Source organism: Callospermophilus lateralis, chromosome 9 (assembly GCF_048772815.1).
Source record: "Callospermophilus lateralis isolate mCalLat2 chromosome 9, mCalLat2.hap1, whole genome shotgun sequence".
Taxonomy (NCBI): Eukaryota; Metazoa; Chordata; class Mammalia; order Rodentia; family Sciuridae; genus Callospermophilus; species Callospermophilus lateralis.
Genome location: NC_135313.1, coordinates 37,406,450 through 37,424,887, shown reverse-complemented (window position 1 = coordinate 37,424,887; position 18,438 = coordinate 37,406,450). Strand labels below are relative to the sequence as shown.

Below are 18,438 nucleotides of genomic sequence, written 5' to 3'. Positions count from 1 at the left end.
TGTAGAAAGAGAAGGAAACCTGGATCCACAGCCCCATCAGTCTAGTTCCAGCAAGCTTCTCACTGTGTGAGCATCTCCCAGAGCTGAGTAGAATCCTAGTGTTTGAAGGCACAGAGTTTTCCTCTAAGTTGGCCTCAAATGCAAGCCAGCTATTTATCTGGTACTCAAAGCAATGGCAACGTGTTCTAACTCTGCAAGCAAAACTGGCTGTGTTGGCCTCAAGGAGAGAGAGTACAGAGGCTTCTAAGTTGGCAGTTCCAAAGGAATTTTCAAGTAAGTGTAACTTTGTCTCTACGAGATTTCTGCCTCATATAGGGACTTAGAGATTTGCCACCTAGTCAACTGCAAACACCTAACACAGTCTGTGTATCGCCCCAAACAAGGTTAGAATGAATAAGGAGAACTTCCCAAAGAGAGCACGATACATCTGGTCACACAGATGGTCTATAAAAGTCTCTACAATATAGACAGTATTGTTTTTGGCATGGATTAGATTTCAGTATATCTTCCTCCAACCAGTTTTCCAGTTTTTTTAACATGACCAAAATAATATCTGTGAGGTGATTATTCCAGAGAGCCCACTTGGAATTTTTCTGCTTTTTTCCTAATTGATTTCAACACATGTTACTTCAAGATCTCTATTAAATATATTAAGTACATTTAACCTTACCTAAAATAAATTCAACTAATTAGATGATATAAAGAACAGCTCATTAGCAGAACATTGGTAAATATTTTCTCTGTTTCAGCTAAGCATTGCTTATTATACACTTGAGCACAGTACAGTCTTATCATACCACAATTATCAGCCTTATGTGCTAAGCATAAGCATAAAACTGTTACTGAGCAAATAATGGAATTGGGCCTGTACACTGCTAAGCTCTTGGAGACTAGTTCATACAATCTGGCCAATTTATATGGCCAATTTAAACCAAGTGCATGTGTTCACAAACAAGGCAATTCTAACACTTTTAATGATCTAGTTTATTAGAGTTTTTAAGTAAACAAGTTAGAACTCTCCCTTTTTAGAATGATACGTATTTCAACCATAGAAACTTTAAGAGACTATATATATATATTTGTATTATTGGGAGTAAAGGATGTTTTCTTTGACCTTTTTTTTTTTTTGGATGCAAATGTGAATTTTAGCAAACAGTCTAGAAATAAGACAGACACAGCTACTAAAAGGTGCCCTCAAATGAGCTATGCCTATTTTCCAATTCTTCCTGTGATTCTGGGGGGAAATTACTATACTTATCTGAATTTTTTTTTCCTCTTTTTTTTGGCAGTAGTGGGGATTGAACCTAGGGCCTCACATTTCCTAGACAAGTGCTCTACCAGTAAGCTACATCTCCAGCCCTAACATGACGATCTGATACAAGCACTAAGATTTATGTTCAAGATGTTTATTGAGATGTTGGTTATTATAGGAAAAAAAATTGTAAGTTTTTAACTATTCAATCTCAGGAATGCAATGAAATAAAATACCCAAATAATGAAATTTTATGCACTTATCTAAAATGTCATTTCAAGCCAGGCATGGTGATGCACACCTGTAATCCCAGAGCTCACGAGACTGAGACAGGAGGATTATGAGTTCAAAGCTAGCCTCAGTGAAAGGTGAGATGATAAGCAACTCAGTGAGACCCTGTCTCTAAATAAAATACAAAATAGGGCTGGGGATATGGCTCAGTAGCTGAGTGTCCCTGAGTTCAATCCCTGGAACCAAAATAATAATAATAATAATAATAATAATTCAATGAATTTTTAAAGCTTGGAAAAATATTTATTATATAATATAATAAGTGGCAAAAAAAAAGCAGTGAAAAACTATACCCAAGTCCTAGCAGCGTCTGGCACACGGCAGACATATGAAAAAAAAATTATGTTAGATTAAGTAACATATACAATGAGATAGCAAGTCTGTATTTTAAGTAAACACACACATAAATGGCTTTAAAGCGAAGAGAAAGAGGGAAAATATCAAGTTAATAGTATTTATCGCTTAGTGATTGGATTATAGGTGAGTCTGTCTTCTTTTTCTTATCTATATATTCCACATTTTACCTCTAATATCCGTCAATGATATAAGTGGAAGAGAAAAGATATATAAAAAGGAAATGCACAAACAGACATTTAAATAAAATTGCACTCTAAGCAGGATTTTTTTTTAAAGTAATTTGAACATGGAAGCTTGATGATACCAGTAGCTATAGCAGGAACAAAGTCTCAGACCAGAAGGTCACAGATATCTCCTCCCTGATGCACGCTCCAAGTTAGGCCAAGCCAGACTGGAAGAAATGACAGTTGTACTGAAAAAGCAAAAGATGCAGTTTATGTTTCAATTTTAGTTTTGCATCAGAATTTTCTAAGGATCTCATGAAATCAGAAGGGAGATCTAGAGGAGAGGAAAGGGCTCAGGGAGAGGGAGGAAGGCGGACACTTGGGAACGAAACTGACCAAAATATACGGTCATGTTGTGTGCACATATGAATTTGTAACAACAAATACCACTATTATGTATGATTAAAATGCACCAATAAAATTTTTTAAAAGAATTTTTCTATGTCAGAAGAATGTACCAAATCTAAGCAAAAAAAGAAGAGTGCTAGTTTTATTGTACTCTTTACTGAACATTAAGCGTGAAGAAGTAAACAGCCAGCCCCAGTTTTTCAACTGAAGATTTCACTGACTTTTGACAGAAAAAAGGCTGTTTTGTGTGGCACTGATGGGACTTCAGAAACTGAAGGTTTTGGCGCAGAGGCTTAGAGGGTACCGATACCTCAGATCTACACTGAGTAAGAGTGTGAAGTAGTAAATCCATACATTTCCAATTTACCCACCCCTGAACCCACAGATTTAAAGAAAATCTCCCCCAAATAATTTATGATGGTGTCAAATGGCTTCAATGAACTGATACAAACATTCCTATTTGGATGCTACGTATTGCTAATGAGGAAAAAATGAATTCTTGGTTGACCAAGTATCTGGAAAAAAAAAAAAAAATCTGGCACTTGAAAAGATATATATTTAAGCCCTGCCACTAAGTAGCCATTTAATTAAAGTAAATGTCTCAGCATAAATCCTACTGGCACACGGGCAGGCAGTTTTAGAAATCAACCTGCAATTAAGACTTTGGGCCTAATTATGTGGCAACAAATGAATGTCTAGGAGCTGTGACATACTGAAGATCTTTAAAAGCCTTAAACTTTCCTGTCAGAATTTATGATGCTGCTTCCTCCTTGTTCTCTTCTCGTTTGTATTCAACTTCACAACCTTGATTAACAGCAGCATCTGGTGGTTCTTACCCAAGCAGCTGTGGTGTAGCGGAAAGAACCCAGAATTTGAAGTCAAACAGAGCTGAGCTGGAAGATTTGTTCTGCTCCTTGCTGATGCCTAACCCACAGTTGGAGACCACCTGCCCCTTCAGGAGATTGCAAAGACCCAGAGAGCAACTCATGTGAAGATGCTAGGTACAAAATCATCATTCAAGGTATCATCTGGTATAGTTTCCCAAAAGTACTGTCCTGATCTGAAAGTTACCTACAAGAATTGTACTTCCATTCAACAGAGAAGATGAGTTGACATTTCACTCTTAACAGTCTCTCACTTGGGGAAAGCAGCAATATTTTCTCCATGGGTTGGTCTATGCAGTAATCCAACAAATTTCTCTGGAGTCCCTAAGTGAACTACTGAATGCATGCCAAAGGACCAGCATCGCTGCAGGGAAAATCTCCCTGCACTGTCCTACCTCCCTCTGTTTCAGGAACTCTGCCCCCTTAATCCTGTGATTTAGGTGAAACTGTTTTGTGCTGTTTCCCTCAGTCGTCCTTACCACCAGGGCTGGCAAAGGACCTAGGCTGATCAGACAGAGTTCTTTTTAAGGAATTGATTTGGATCTTGGGAGGAGAGAGCAAGGGTGGCCTCTTCCACTTTCCCCTTCCATAACTGGAAGACAGTAGACTTCCATTCTGTACTAACATCATCCCACAAATAACTGTCTTTTCTGGACTTTTTTTCAGCAGAAAACATTTCCACATTCACAAGCATCAACTTGTAGGAAGTACTGCTTAAAGCTCTGAACTGACACGAGACCTAAGGCAGCCAGGGGCTGGCTTTGTAAGCAAGCACAATGACAGAAAAAGAAATAACCAAAATCACTCCTGGGGCCATTGGGATTTAAAAAAAAAAAAAGAGAGAGAGAGAGAGAGCTGCCTAAGAGCAAAAGGTTCCAGGAAGAATTACCAGCACTTTAAGAGAAACATGGAAATGGAGACATTTTGACTATTTTCTCACCACTGAAAGCCTAGTGAGCCTGGTTTTGCTGATGAATACAGATCATTTCATATGTTTTCATGATTTAATAATCTTCCACATTATTAGATTATATAAATAATCACAATTACCTCCCATCTGCTGACTTGTATGTTTTAGTCAATCAAAACCCATAGAGGAAAAGAAAATGGATCTGGGGGTGTGGTAGAGTACTTGTCCTACGTGTGTGAGGCCCAGGGTTTGATCCTCAGCACTGCGAAAGAAAGAAAGAAAGGGGGGGCAGGAAGGAAGGAAGGGAGCAAGGGAAGGAGGGAGGGAGGGAGGGAGGAAGAAAACAAAGAAAAAGAAGCAAGCTGGGCACTGTGGTGCATGCCTGTAATCCCAGCAGTTCAGGAGGCTGAGACAGGAGGATCACGAGTTCAAAGCCAACCTCCGCAAAAAGCGAGGCACTAAGCAACAGGGTCAGTGAGACCCTGTCTCTAAATAAAATACAAAAATAGAGCTGGGGATGTGGTTCAGTGGCCAAATGCCCCTGAGTTAAATCCCTGGTACAAAGAAGAAGGAGAAGGAGAAGAAGAAAGAAAGATCTAGTGTGTAAGATATGACATAAATCCCACCAGGACATCATTCAAACTACAGTCACCTTCTGAGACTCAAAAAACATTCAGTATTCACATGTGGAAGATTGAAACAATACCCATCTCTTACCCTGTACAAAAATTAACTCCAGGTGGATCAAAGACCTTAACATAGAACCTGAAACTTTGAAACTACTAGAAGAAAACACAGGGAAACCACTTTAAGATGTTGGCAAAGCCAATGACTTCCTAGTTAAGACTCTAATAGCCCGGGAAACAGAAGCAAGAATCACCAAATGGATGGCATCAAACTTAAAACCTTCTGCACAGCAAAAGAAACAACCATTGGAATGAAGAGACAACCTACGGAATGGAAATACAGAATAATGAATGCAGCTATTCATCTGATAAAGGATTAGGATTAATATTCAGAATATATAGAGGACTCAAAAATTTGACAACAAAAAAAAATCTAATAAATGGGCAAATGATCTGAATAGACACTTCACAAAAAAGTACAAATGGCCAACAAATAATATGAAAAAATATATATATCTTTAGCCATCAGGTTACTGCAAATCAAAACAACATTGAGATTTTATCATGCTGCATTTAAAACAACTATTATCAAAAACAAACAAAAACAAAACAAAGACAATAACAAATGCTGGTGAGGCTGTGGAAAAAGGGGAACCCTTATATTATATATTGTTATTAAATGTAAATTACTATAGCTACTATGGAAAACAGTATAGAAGTTCCCCAAAAAATTAAAAATAGAACTACATAGGATCCAGCTATTCTACCCCTGGATATATATGCTAAGGAAAACAAAAAACAAAAAATAAAAAACATACCTGCATGCCCATGTTTATTGTAGCATTATTTACAATAGCTAGAATATGGAATCAGCCGAGGTGCTTGTCAACAGATGAAAATATGGTGTATATATACACAATGGAATATTATTAGGCCTTAAAGAAGAATGAAATCTTGGTCATTCGCAGGAAAATGGATGGAAATGAAAGACATCATGCTAAATGAAATAAGCCACACATAGAAAGATAAGTCTTGCATGTATTCTCTCACATGTGGAAACAAACCAACCAACCCTGAGAGTAGAAGAAGAAATATAAGGAATTCAGAGGGAGACAAGAAGAGGGGAGAGAGGAGGGAAGGGGGAGAAGGGAAAGGAGGGTAGATAGGATCAAAGCTCAATATATTTATGTATTAAAAACCCATACATGTGAAAACCCATTAACTGGTACAGCTAATATGTGTCAATGATAATAATTTTTCATTCAGATTTTGACTAAAGCTAGATAGCTCCCAAAACAGGTTTGATACTGTGAACATACCAGTGTTCTTTAAAACAGAAAATGTTGGTGTCATCTTAGCCCTCCAGAATTCAAGTGACTGAACTAGAGAAAGACTAGTATTTGCTTTTATGACATAATAGATTCTCCTGCAGGGAGGCAGCACAAATAGCACACTCAATTCCATATCTGAAGGACACTCAAAATTGTTGGGTAAAACAACTGAGAAATTAAGCAACAGGAAAATGGCTGGGTAAGAGGTCCATACGAGGTTATTTTCCACTTCTGTACAATAATGGCTCTGAATCACTCACCCTCTTCATCAAGGTGCACCCTTGAGATTTTTGTTCTTTGAGGTAATAAAAGTGTGATGGGTTATTTAACAACCGTGGTATCTAGTTTTCTCCTCTGTTAAATGAACAGGTCAGACAGCATGTATTATTTTAGGTTCTTTCCAAATCCAAAGAGTCTATGGTTCAGCTCAGAATACACAACTCCCACAGAGTTTCCAAAAACATTTGAGTAATTGGTTTCAGAGGAAAGGACATTTAGCAACAAAGCCCTTCACTTCTGGGCTAAAACATTAGTTCCCTCAGCTTCCTAGTGATGAATGGAATAAGATGGGCAATGATGTAGGACTTGTATCATAAATAAGAGTTTTTGCTAATGAGAAAGAAAGAAAATTCTCAAGGGCTAGGGTTGTGGCTCAGCAGTAGAATGTTCGCCTAGCACGTACAAGGCCCTGGGTTCGATCTTCAGCACTACATAAAATAAAATAAATGTATTGTGTCCAACTACAACTAAAAAATAAATATTTAAAAAAAAAAAGAAAAGAAAAGAAAATTCTCAAGACCAGGACACATTGGCCTAGGAGGCTTTAGGAGAGGTCTTATAAAATGGCAGATCTGTTCCATCAATGGAAAGAACAAAAACATTCAAATGCAGTGAAAAATGCTTACTGAGATGATCTTTCCACACTCCTTCCCCTTCGAATCTCTGCCTTCCTTACGAGAAGCAACTACTCTGATCTTCACACACCTCCATTCTCCAGGAATGTCTGAAATAACAGTGGGACTCTTGACTGTTTCCAGCTATCTTTTTTGAGCTTAGGTATATGGTCAGTCCTCATATCCACAGGCTCCACGTCCATGAATTCAACCAACTGAGGATCCAAAATATTCAAAAAAAATATATTTTGTCTATACTGAAATGTACATATTTTTCTTATCCACTAAAAAGTACAACATAACAACTCCGCACAGAGAATTACATTGTATTAGGCATTATAAGTAACCCAGAGATGATTTAAAGTACACAGAAGGATAATTGTAGGCTATATGGAAATGCTATGCCATTTTCCATAAGGGACTTGATCATTTGCAGATTTTGGCATCTGTGGGGGTCCTGGAACCAATACCCCACAGATACTGAGGGACGACTCTACCACTCACTCTCCTTCACACACTGAACAGGACATTCTACAGCCTAAGAGAACTATTACCTGGCTTTTCCCACTACTGGGCCTTGGCTCAAGCCTTTGGCTTTACTTGAAGAACTCTTCTTTGCATTGTTCCCAAGCCAACAGCCACAGTGGAAAGTCCAGCTTTCCATGAAGCCACCCGCAACGCATCCCACAGTCCCCTCCCTGCTTCCCACACATCTATCATGGGCTGAAGGAAACTTGTTCTCCTAAAGTTTAAGAAAGAACAGTGAGAAGTTAAATATTTGATGTTCATGGGCTAGAGAGAAAACAGATGCTTAAAGCCCCTGTAGACTTCCCAGGATGCATGTAGGGAAGGTGGTGGCTAAAGTTACTTTTTAAAAACTATTTTAAGTTGACAGTTCTATAGCATTAGGTACATTCACAGTGTTTTATAAACATTTCTACTGTCCATCTCAGAACATAGTCACTTTGCTTAAACTAGTTTGTGTGAGATTTCTTTTACTTGCATCCAAAAAAAAAAAAAATCCTGACTAATAAATAAATGCATAACATAGATTCAGAAATACAAGAAATCCATAAAAGGTATGAAGACTGTTTCAAAAACAGTAAATAAAGCAAAACTATCTGGCACCGTGAAAATAAATAGGACGCTGATTTAAAGTTCCTGAGAATAATTAGGGTCGGGGAAGAGCAGGAAAAGATAATTAACCACATGGATCATCTGTGTAAATCACTGAAAAAAAATTTTTTTTCTTTACTTTTATGTTTGTAACAGGAGAAAGAATCCATGCACAAAGGAAGCTCCAATCTCATCTCCCAAGGGAAGAAGACATTCTTCAGAGGAAATTAGAATTGTGCCAAACAGACAATGCTCTTAAAGCAGGGAGAAGCCTTAAAGAATAAGGAAAGACAGTGAAGGCTGTACCCCAAAAAATTCCCTTTATTTTAATGAGCCTTAGAAAGTGGCTTTCTAAATTATCCTTAAACAGAAAAATAATGCATTAAAAGTTTAACCAAGGGGCTGGGTTTGTGGCTAAGCCATAGAGTGCACTGGGTTCAATCCTCAGCACCATATAAAAATAAATAAATAAAATAAAGATATTGTGTCCAACTACAACTAAAATATATATATAAATAAATAATTAAATATATATAATTTTTTTAAAGTTTAACCGAGGAGTACTCTAGGATCACTTTTTTTTTAAGTCAGTGGAAAAGTCTATGCAATATAAGTTATTCTGAAACTAATCCACAAAACGTATTGAACAAAGGGACACTATCTGAAAATATAGAAACAAAGATGGTAATCATGTGTCTTCCTTTTTGTTAGCAGGTCTTAATTCCCTTACATCTTTTATTGCTTTTTTCTCACCACATATTTATATTTGAAAAATATTATATTCCAATGTTCTCCATAAAATTGTTACTAATATGCCTAACTGCAATGTTATGATCCAACGAGGAGTTTGATTGGCCACTGTTGTATTCTTGATATTATGTTGATTTGCCTAGAAAATGGGTTTTCTATGTAATGGGAAAGTTTTTCTTATGTCTACCTCTTTCTTCTTCATCCAAATATTATCAGTGTGTATTTCAAAATAAGAAATATGACTTAGAAAAATGCGACAGAGAGTTATCCTAGTTGGACACTGGGAATTTGCTTGGTGGTTATACTCAGAAATAACCATTTGCCCGTGGCTAGGAGTCTCCACAGCTGGAAGATGGCTACTTCAATTAATAGCTGTGTCTGCTGATAATATTTCTGGAGGGGAAAAAAAAAGGATTATGCACAGAGCTCCCAGCTAAAGTATTTAGTTTGCCCACAGCAATTAGTCTCAGGAGGACTTTGCCTTAGAAGTTTACCAGTTAATATAAATCAGCATTAAACCTCAGACACATTGAATGGCCTTTATTAAATGAACATTCAGGAGCCCACTTTATTTGGACTCACAGACAAGGTGAGAACTGATTGTTTGCCATCCCTGTGGAATTTTGAGATATATTATGTGATGTGAAAGTTTTGTTTTGTTTTGTTTTGTTTTAACAAAAGCAATTTGGAGAACATGTTCTTCTCCTACATGAACATAATTTGCATTACTGTAAGCGTAACTGCCAGATCAGGGAAACCCTCTCCAATGTACTAACTACGTACCCTTTGAATAGTAGGCCTGACTTCAAACTCCTGCGTAGCCTCCACTCTGGGGGAAATGTATAACCTAGATTGCCTCAACCTTCCATCTCTTTCAGGGAAAAATTCCTGATGGATGCGAATGCAGTATCTTCATTCTTGGGGTCATCTTTTGCTCATTCAGAAAGTTCCTGGTAATGGGACAACGTATGTTATGTCTCCTTTTGTTGGAGATAACCTCACAAAGTCCCAGAGTTTAAGTTATAAGGAAAGCCAAAGATGAGGACCAGAAAGTAAGATGGGTCAGAAAGGTGAGCGGGCAAAGCAGAAAGACTTAGCATGCAGGGTGGAAGGCAGGGGCTGGTCCTTTCTCCTGCCTCTCAGATCAGCCTACTTTAGATATCAGAACCTCACTTTTGCCGTCTGTAAAATGAGAACATGGCACCGCCAGTTTTTGGACCACCGCCAGTCCAAGAGCTCTTCCTACCGTAAAATCTTCATATTGAGATGTCTCCATAACCGAAATGCTCATTTTATGTTTTTGCTAGGGATGACAGGAGCATGCAGATGGGTTCTAGACCCAGAGACTGCTCCCCTAGGGGATGGGGCTAGGCTGTCAGTCCACCTTGTGCCTGAGGTTACCCTCCAGGATCTGCTTCATCCCCTACTGGTGCAACGACAACAGACACAGGAAGAGGCAGGTGGTGGGGAAGGACTGCTGACCTTCTGAGCTTAGTGCTTCTGAGAGCACTCAGGCCAGGAGACAAAAAACAAAATTAAAAAAACAAAAAAAAAACCAAAACAAAACAAAAAAAAAGCACTCCTATGAAAAATGGTGAGTAATGGGAACTATATATTTTCTTTAAGAATTAAAAACTTTCAAGATGATGGAAGTTTTATTTTAGCCTTGAGGTTCCCACTCCTTGTGGTTCACATGATTTTATGTGAACCAGGCTTTCATTTTTCTGGAATATCTAGATCCTCCTCTGGCCCCTTGCAGTCCTCCACCTTGGTCTTTCAGGGAGTTGTGACAGTCAGAAAATGAGGATTCAAGAGAAGTTTGGAAGAAAGGGCACCCTCTTCACCATCTGGTGGGGTGCTAATTCATTTTGATTTTGCTTGGGTTTCCTTAGCAAACTCATCATTTTACATTCTGCCATCCAATTACCTCCCCTTCGTCCTGATTTTTTCTTTTTGTTTTTGTTTTTCGGTGGCAGGGGGTAGGGGTTGGTACTGGGGATTGAACTCAGGGGCACTACTTGACCACTGAGCCACATCCCAGCCCATTTTGTATTTTATTTAGAGACAGGGTCTCACTGAGGTGCTTAGTGCCTCACTTTTGCTGAGGCTGGCTTTGAACTCGTGATCCTCCTGCCTCAGCTTCCCAAGCCACTGGGATTACAGGCACATGCTACTGCGCTCAGCAAAGGAGGCTATTTTTGTTAAGACTTTCAGAATTTGCTAACTATAATTATGACATATACTCCAAAGAATGTAATAAGCTCCATATTGGGTTAATTATTTGTTCTTCCCTTTTGAAGACATATTGTATTGGCTAAATGAACCATAATACAAGTAGAACATCATAAGGAAAACCATTGGGCCTCCAGTTTGGAGTCCAGCTGACTCTGAGCACTACTGGTGGCCCTGACCCAGAAGCCTGTACCCCTTCCTTCTGGTGGCTTCACATTCGCACCCAGCTTCAACAACAGCAGGCTAAAAACAATATGGGGTCGTGTGTTTAGGAAGTTTTTGGCCAGGGCCTTTTGAGCAATGATGTCCCAATGAAGTACTGAATATTTATGTAAAAATGAGTGCTTTTTAAAAAACAATAATACCCTTTCAGAAATTTCTAACTACTTTCTACCTATATGACTTAACCTGGTGACAAAAGCAGTTATTAAAAGCCTACCTCCCCCTCCCCAAAAAAGTAGTGTTTTAAACGTTCATATATTGGAATCATAGTGTATATATCCTTCTAGAACTTGCCTTTTGCATTCAACATTATGTTTTAGGAATTCATTCATGTCGATATGTACAATTCTAGTTCATTCACTTTAATGCCACATAGTATTCCAGCACATGAAAAGTACTACAATCTATTAGTCTATTTGTTGGGTTTGTTTCCAGTTTATTTTATTTGCTTTCATCCAAACAATGCTCTGATGAACACTATTTAACTTGTTTCCTTATTTACAGATTAAAGTTGTATGAAGGTGTAGAATCTCAACCTAGGGTTGAGTTTGCACAGCTTCAACTTAATTATGTTCAAATTACCCTCCAAATAGTTTTAACAATCTACACTGCCAGATGCAATATGTAAGAATTCTTCTTTATCTACACCTTCTCCAACACTTGATATTTTCATGTTTTAATTTCTGTAAACCTGATAGTTATTTCTACTTATATTCTTCCACTTATTACTTTATTGCTATGGTTTGGACTCTGAATGTCCCCCGATGATGGATGTATTTAAAAAAAAAAAAAAAAAAAAAACAACCTTGGTCCCCAAGGAGGTAGTAAAACCTTTAAGAGGTAAAACTTTGTGGGAGGTAATTAGGTCATTAGAGGCAAAAACTTGAAGCGGGTAATGGAATCCCAGTCCCTTCTACTTTCTCTTTGCTTCCTGGCTAATGAGCTGAGCAGTTTTACTCTACCATGTGCTGTCTCTCCACAGGCCGAAAGCAATTGGGCCAATTGATCATGGACTTGAACCTTCAAAACTGTGAGTCAAAATAAACCTTTTTTCTTTATAAATTATTTACCTTAGGTATTTTTTGTTATAGTGGCAGAAAGTTGACTAACACACTTAAACAAGAAACAAGCTTTTAAATGCAAAAAATGTTAAAGAAAAATGTTTGATGAATGAATGAATCTATGAGTCCACAGATTTATAAGCAAACCCCCCACAATTGTGAAAGGCATACCCATGTGTGTAACAGAATGCATTCAGATAAAGCAATTTTCATCTATATTTATGAAATTATAGTTTCTGAGTGTTGGTTATAACCAAAAAAAGGACCTTGATACCTTAAACTGTCCCCTGAAGACATTCTGCATTCTGGAAAGTAAACCAGGTCCAAGAGTTCATCAGGTAAAGTCCCAGGAACATCACTACCACCATCATTATCTGAGGGAAGTGACTCTCCATGGCTTGAATCTTGACCATACTTTAAAAATATTCAGGAATAAAAGATTTTTTTAAAAGCAATAAAAAAAAGGAGAACAAATAGGGAAATTGGTTTCCCACTTTAATCCACAATTGGCTTTCTCCTCCTTATGTACACAATAATTTTAAGCTGATAGAGCATATAATCATTATTAAAACCAAATTTGCTTTTTTGAGCTTTTACCAAAGGGTAAGGTAGAAGGAGAGGGTCTTAAGAAATGTTCTTCACAAACCTAAGATAATAACTTTATATTTGCATAGCAGTCTCGTTACTTCGCAAAAATAGTTACAACATTCTACAGTTTAAATGCAAGACATTTTTTTGATAAGCTGCATTAATTAAGAAGTGGCTTATAGGAATGGCCCAGACTGAGTTCAAACCCCAGCTCTGCTCCACATTACCATGACCTTGGGCAAATTACTTAACATGTTTTCTGATCTATAAACTGATGATAATAACAACATCTACCTTAATTTTTTAAGTATACCTTCTAATAGTTGTTGAAGAATTGGAATAGGAGTTGGTATATAATAAGTGGTCAAAATATTATTTGTTACTATATGCTAGTCGTATTTTTTTATTGAATTTTTTTTTTTTATTAAAAGCAGACATCTAGGGAGTAGCCTTTTTTTGCCTTCCCTAGATATTCAAATTTCTAATACAGGATTATCCAGGTGGTGAATTTAGTCATTTTTGTTTTCTTCATTATACTTGTCTGTACTTAAAAAAAAAAAAAAAAAAAAAAAAAACACCCAGTATTTCTTTTAAAAGCCTCATAGACATTTTAAATGCAAGAGAGCTTCAGAGCTTCAAATTTCTTTCCTTTCTCAGAAAAAAAAAGGGGATCAAGGACTGATGATGATTATAAACACTGATTGTTTTAAAATACCTTATGCTTATTATACCTGAAACAGAATGAGGTCATTTGTGATCCACTTTTCTGGTATAAAATTATTATAGATCATCAGTTCTAAAATTCAAAGCTATTTTGAGGTTCATCGTGGATACACAGGTTGACTTCCTGTTTAGAAAGAATACAACAGTTCGGAGTCTTGTCTAGATTCTTCTGACATGAAAGAGGATTATATAGCCAAAGCTTTTAATGTGTGTGATGGGAGGGAGAGAAAAGCAGAGAGGTGACCTTGGGCTTTGGATTTACTATCACTCACTTCTGGATTGGATGATAATGCCTTTGTGCATCTGAGAGACCAAACATTTGAACAGAAAGCATTTGTACAGAAACCTTTGGTATCAGATTTATTCCATGTTCCTTAATTTTTTAATTAATTCTGATATTCAAGTATAAACTATAAAATAACTTAAACTAATTCCTGTATAATTAATAATCTGAAATCAAGTTTAAAAACATTAAAATAATCTTATATTTTTTTCCATTGAAGTGCATTTAAAAGTAAATCTGGTTGGGGGAAATTTGATTGTCAAGGAAAACAATTTACTTTTGCAAAGAATGTAATTCTGACCCAGAAATAGAGATAATAATTTGGCATTCATTGAAATATGACTTTCTCCCTTTAAAGGAGGACTTAAAAGGTGATATGGGCTAGAATTACTGTGCTTACCTTAAAAATAGTTTGCAACCCAAACATTCTCTTCTAGGCCTATGAACAAATTCCCTTTGTATAAACTTCTGAGGGAAAACACTTTCAATTATCTACAAACAATTCCTCCTTTCTGACTATATTAAACTCTCTACACATTTTTACTCCCATCTTCAAGGTCTCAGAAAAGAAACCTTTTATGGCTTTCCCTGAAGATTTATCCTACAAATCAATGACATAGCTTCAATAACTCTAATAACTTTTCTGTTTTCCAACACAAAAATAATCAGTGTTCTTCATTACAGCCAACCCATTTACAAGCTGTTGTGTCATTTATAAATCCCTTGGTAAGAGACCAATTCTATCTATTGTAAAATCGTTAGCGCTAGAGGATATTTTATAGTTGATCGGATGCAGGCCTCACATTTGAATCCCTGCGAGAGCTTCAGAAATACTAATGCCAGGGTGCATCCCACACCAATTAAATCAGGACCAATTAATCACCAATTAAATCCAATTAAATCAGATGGGACCCTGTCACTGTATTTCCCAGGTGATTCTGATGCACAGTGAGGATCAGCTACCACTGATCTCTTCTAAGCAGTCTCATTCTCCAGGTAAGAAAGCAGAGGTACAGAGTGGTTACGTGATATTAGGAATATCACAGAGGTGATTAGTTACACAGCTGGGATTAAGATCCAAATCAGACTCTTTCTTATTACATTATCATCTTTCATATCTTTCTCCTTACAAAATTAGAGCTCAGAATTTGATTCCAGAAAGGGACTACAACTTGGACAAGATTTCCTAGAGCTTCCAGAGACCAGCTACGTAAGAGCCAGTCTGACTTCTGCCATGATGCCAGCAGTTTGCTGCTGGTATGACAACTAGATCACCCAGGAAATGGAATACATCCCTTCTCCCATCCTCCCCCAGAAAACAGCAGCCCAAATTTCAATCTATATTAATGGTTTTCTTTATTGCTTCCACCAACCCCAGTCCTCTGATACTTCTCTTTAAAAGAAATAATAACAACCTCTTCTAAAATACTTCATTCTGTGGTAAATTGAATTTCTAGCACAGAGATGAACTAAAAGCCTTCATATAAAGAAATGGCTTCAGGGCAACTTCTTGAGAAACGAATAATTGGCTGAGGTGGTCTGAAGCTTTGCTTTCAGGGAGAGCCGAACAGGGCACCGCAGAAATAGTGCAGGAGCCTGGCACTGGGCCAAGCTCCTAAGTACCGGGTGTCACATTGCATTGCTGGCACCTTTCCAAGATCTGAAAAGGGATAAGCACAATCAAACCACCTAGGTTTAGCAAACACCTCTCAAGAGACACAACTCAGCTGTGAAAACTCCGGGTGTATGTCCCAACGCTACTAAATTATTAATCATAAACAAGAAAATGTTTGTTTTACTGAAAAACAATCCACTGAGGACAGGAAAACAAAAGATGGCAGACCTATGAGAAAGAGGTATGAGAATCACGGCAGAGTTGAAGAAGAACTGGACCAAGACTCCAGTGACATGAGATTGGGCCCCAATCCTGCAATTTATGGCTGAGTATGTTGGGTAAATCCATCTCTCAAAGCTTCATATTCCTTATAGAGAAAGCTGAGATAGCACCTAGGCTGACTACCTCATGTGTGAGTTATAAAGACCAAATAGAGAGACAATTAAATACAGAGGTAATTTACATAAAAACTTACTTCTAAAGCAGCAAGAAAGAACAAGGGAGATGAAAAGCAACTTATATCACCAGATGAAAAGTCAAAACACTCTGTACTAAATTCCTAAACAAAGACTTGACTACAGAACAAATCAGCAATATGATGTTATGATTCACAGCCCCAACTATGGAGTCAGAGAGGCTCGGGAGTCACTTCTTAGCTGAAAACTTCTTTGGGCTCCAATGTTTTCATCTACATGATGGAGAATATGATGGTATATACCTCTTGGGGGTAGGTCAAGGTTAACAAGATAATCATGAAAAGAGCTTAGTTCAGTGACTGGCATATGGTAAGCGCTCAACCACTGCTAGCTGTTGGTCATTATTCAAATAGTAATTATTGTTACTATCATTACAGTCCTACCTTGCAGGATTGAGGTGACTACTGGGGGATCATATTGTAAGGTGAGAGCTCACAAGAAGCACCTAGGAAGTAGATGGTCCTCATTACTCTATTTCAGTCACCAGCTCTCCCCTTTGACAGAGCCAGAAATATTGTTAAAGGTCACACTTCAAATTCTTCCCTTTCTCACCAAGAGATTTCGCTTTGACCTGCTGCAGTTTGGTCCAATTATTAACAGGGGTTGGGTAATATCAGGTAGACTGTAAGAGTTCCAGTTAACTACCTTCACATTTCCATCACAGGTTTACCATTCATCTCTTGGGGCTCCAGATGTTACGTACATTTCTCAAGGCAAAAGCTGAAATCAGTCATCTTCGATTAGCTCCATGCCCTAAGCTCTTTGATCCTCCAGTCAGATCAAGGTGGCTGGCAGGCACCCAGCTAATTATCAGAGTTTTCAGATGTAATTAATGAGAAAAGAAAAAAAAAAGATATTTGAAGAGAAGTTGCATGAAATGGGCAGCTATGTTCTAGAAGTCTCTGTGTGTGGTCATCACTGACCCTATTGACATGTTCGTTTCAATGAAGAAAACAAAAGGGGTAAAATCACGATAAGTTAAGGCACAAAACATTCACTTAACATGACCTTTCATACAAATCACATGGAAATACAATACAAATAGCATTCTGTTTGGAAATGTCAAGACTATTAACTGAGTTCCTTATTCTGCTCGGAGGGAAAAAAACTCCACAAATAGTATATAGGCTCATGTGTAAGGACTTAGAAAATGCAAATTAGAAAAATAAAAATGAATTAAGATCATCTATAATCAACTCTCCCAGAGATGATGCCATTAACCTTTTGGTATATATTCTTTCATACTTTTTCCTGTCTGCCTATATACAAAAACACACAATTTTTCCCCAAAAGTAATTACAATAACTCTAGCTAATTAAGTCCTTAAAAAGCACCAAGAAGATTTAAAGACCTAACAAATTAAATAATGATAGCCAGTTTCTCCTTTTGATTACCACATAATTGATACATGTAAAAGCATAGGGCTTGTTATTCAGTAAAATTGATAGGTAATATTTATAAAGCATTTATATTATACCAGACATTCCCCTAATGTCCAGATATAAATGAACCCCTTTGGTTCTTACAACTGCTATATGCTATGGGTGCTATTATTATTCCCCAAACCAGGCACAGTGAGGTCGGGTACCTTACCCCTTACACAGGAAGTAAAATGCTAAGCTGAGCCTAACACCCAGGCTAAAAGGCTCCAGCGTCCATGTTCTTAACCACACTGTTACAATACCTCTCGCCAGAGGTCCATCACTATCACCATAGGACTGGAAAAGAGAGACTCCATCATGATTATCCAGACTTTGGCAAGGAATGCTATACAGCATAGGGATTGCTCAACTAGTCACAAAACCGTCCCTGAAAATCACAACACAGCCGAATAGTCTAGGAAACAAACGCTGATTAAATAAACTAAAAAGAACTTGCATTTCACAAGCAAAGACAGAATGGTGATCTTGGAAGGTAGGAGATCAATGTCAAATGTAGCCAACACAAGCTTTTTTTAAGGACGTGCTGTGTTTAGGTTTATGACTTACAGGTTAGACTGCCAAGAATTTTTAGAAAGGTCGATACATCTGTGGCTGCATTTCCCCAGAGCACCATAAACTGCAGTCTTGCCAAAACTAAATAAAAGGATTGACTGTTCTCCTTCTTCCTCTGACTTAAGAATGTCACCATTTGAACTGTGTGAGGAATAAAGCTACTATGAACTCAACATTCAGGAATAATTTTCTGTTTGCATTGTACTCCTTATGACTATGGTCCTACTAGTCCCAAAGGGCCTGCTGGAGGCAGATCCAAACA

General features: G+C 37.6%; 1 protein-coding gene across 4 annotated transcripts in view; it reads right to left on the bottom strand.

Annotated features, from left to right (window-relative positions):
* Ankrd44 (ankyrin repeat domain 44) overlaps window positions 1–18,438 on the bottom strand; it is a 295,099-nt gene that overhangs the window by 215,950 nt on the left and 60,711 nt on the right. The gene's annotated exons all lie outside the window — the stretch shown is intronic.